The following is a 2,723-nucleotide window of genomic DNA, read 5'->3' on the forward strand; positions in this document are numbered from 1 at the left end:
TGACATGCAAGTACAGCAAGCTAACTCATTGCACCACTGGATCTGCCATCTAATGATGACGAATGGCTCCTGATCTTACCACTGGGCCGCTCAACCCAATTACTCAATTTTTTTCTGTTTCTCTGAATTGAAACGCAGAGCAGAGATGGTTATACTGATAATGGATCATCGATTATGAAACATCAGCTTCAGGAAAATGGCATACATAAATGTGGTGAAAATCGGTTTTATTGAATCCTGCGTACGTTTACCGTGGCTTCCTGCGTTGATCACAGGCCATGTTATGTGGCCATTGTACTGGGATTTTCCTTCTATCGGCTTCAATTCGTCAGACAATTCGATTCACTGATATTTTACCAACTTCCTTTGGCTTGTTCATATGACACATCGACCCACACTGCACACAATATCAACAATCTTCAGCATACTCCGTGCACGAGCACGTGGCATGGTTTTTATGCACAGTGAAGATTGAATAATTTTCTGCAAGGGCAAATTAAATTCAGTTTAATTAGTAAAGTCGCAAGAATCCAGAGTCAGATTCAAAATGTCAGAAATTCACGTTCATCACCTTGGCCAGAATTCCAGCCCAGCAAAGGGGAAATCTGCCCCTGAATCCCCAGCATCCATGCAATTGTTTGCTTCATGTGTCCACCTGGAAACGTATGTGAAGGAACATTCAGCCTGAAGCAGAACTTGTGAGAATCCTCCACTGTCTGATCTAAAGCTGAAACAAGAGCTGTCTATTCCAGGTGGGAGGGAAGCGAGGTGGAGGTGAAACGAAAATATTACTTGGCGTTTAATTCATAATGTCCTCATTGTGATTATTTTAAAAACTGGGACAGAAATGGCACAGACACAAAGGAGCAGAAGGAGGCCATTCTTAACACCAATCCTGCCCCGCCACGTAATTAAATATCATCATGGCTGACACAACAATTTTATGTCTTTTTCCAGCCCATCCACACCATCGTGTTGCCTACTAGCTAACAGGCATTTATCGATCTCTACCATAATTAGACATCGATAATGTAAATCAGTGAGAAGAAAATGTGCCGTTTCGAGGCAGTTGGGTTTATGCACGAATATTACTGGTTTTGCAGCTGAGTCTGGTCTGACCACTTGGCAAAACATAAATTAAAACTCGACTCTGATGGGATTCGAACCCACAGCCTTTGAATAGCCAGCTGAACATTGATGTAGAAGTCCAACGCGCTTTCCATTGCGCCACAGAGCCGCGCCAGCAGTCTGCTTTAAGCACACAAGTTTGCCTTTGACGCATTGCGTTCAGGACACCCATCTCGCGCCTGTCTGTCCTCGTCACACTTTCCAGTACCTGGTCCTTATCCACTTGTGCTCTGGCTCATCAAGTGTTCGGCTACAGACTGCTGAAACGTTCTCATGACACTTACATTTGCCACATGTTCAGATAATGATTTCCAGATAATCAATACTCTATAGGTGAAAGTATTCTTCAGAAGTCTCCTCCTTGTCCCTTGTCTTTCAGTTTTCTCACTCTGTTCCTTCCCAATACAGGCTTATCCCTGTCACACATCTCTATCCTCTTCATCAAATGAGCACGTTAATCGGTTTCTCATTCAGCCTTCTTTGCGCTTAGATAAACATCCCCAGCCTAGCTCACGTACCTTCACAATGGGAGTGGTCAAGCCCTTGCCATTCTTTTCATCTCCTGTGAAATTCTCCTCCTGCAATCAGACGCTTCCAGTTTCCGGCGATTACAATAGAAAAATAAAGTTCTCAGAAGAAAAGCCAAAAGGTCTGAACAAAATCAGCAGTTCTTGGCCATCTCTGATGAGAAAGGAAAGTTAACTCTTCGAGTCCAATGATCCGTCTTCGGAACTGATGGGAAGGGCGGGTGGGTGAAGAATGTGTAAGAGGGCGGACGGTTTCTAAAATGATTGAACTCGATGTTGGGTCCTAATGTTTGAATGGTCTGTCGGTAGAAAATGAGTTGCGTGTCTTCCAGCTTGTGTTGTGTCGTGAAGGAGCACTGCAGCAGACCAGAGATTGAAATGATGGTCTGGGAACACAGTGTCTCGATTAGAGTGATGCTGGAAAAGCACAGCAGTTCAGGCAACATCCGAGGAGCAGTAAAATCGACGTTTCGGGCAACAGCCCTTCATCAGGGATACAGGCAGAGAGCCAGAAGGGTGGGAACACATTGTAATGTTGAAGTACAGGAGACTGGAAGATCGGGATAGTTTTTTGTTGATTATGGACAGAACGTAAGTGATCTCAGCTTTGTCACCGATTCTGTGTTCCTCTCTCCATTGGAGGGAGGACACCTTCTGAGCAAGAAATACAGTTGCCTCGATTAAATGAAGTGCAGACAAATCTCTGGAAGATGTGACGAGAAGCTTCACAGTAAGGAGAGATATCGGAAACCAGCAGGAAATGTAACTTACAACATAGAACTTTACAATGCAGTGCAGGCACTTCGGCCCTGGCTGTTGCCGTGACCTGTAAAATAATGTGATGTCCATTTTAATGGAAAATTAACATTTATCTTGAAACCAATAAAAGCACAAGGAAACAAATAAGTACGTACCTTACTTTGCAGAGTCAAGTGTTGCAGACAGACTGAAAAAAAATGTTAAGTTAAGCCGAAATAATAGCAGACTTACAAGGCCAGTAAACGACCATATCAACAGTCAAGGAATGAGAAAAAAACCCTCCGTATCTGGAAAGTAACTCGAATGTTT

General features: G+C 43.6%; 1 non-coding gene across 1 annotated transcript; it reads right to left on the reverse strand.

Annotated features, from left to right (window-relative positions):
• Nucleotides 1-1,145: 1,145 nt before the first annotated feature.
• Nucleotides 1,146-1,237, reverse strand: trnar-ucu (transfer RNA arginine (anticodon UCU)). The gene is given in 2 exon segments: nt 1,146-1,181; nt 1,201-1,237. It is a non-coding gene; the product is annotated as a tRNA-Arg (tRNA).
• Nucleotides 1,238-2,723: the final 1,486 nt, after the last annotated feature.

The sequence above is a fragment of the Chiloscyllium punctatum genome, chromosome 21 (genome assembly GCF_047496795.1).
Source record: "Chiloscyllium punctatum isolate Juve2018m chromosome 21, sChiPun1.3, whole genome shotgun sequence".
In the NCBI taxonomy this organism is placed as follows: Eukaryota; Metazoa; Chordata; class Chondrichthyes; order Orectolobiformes; family Hemiscylliidae; genus Chiloscyllium; species Chiloscyllium punctatum.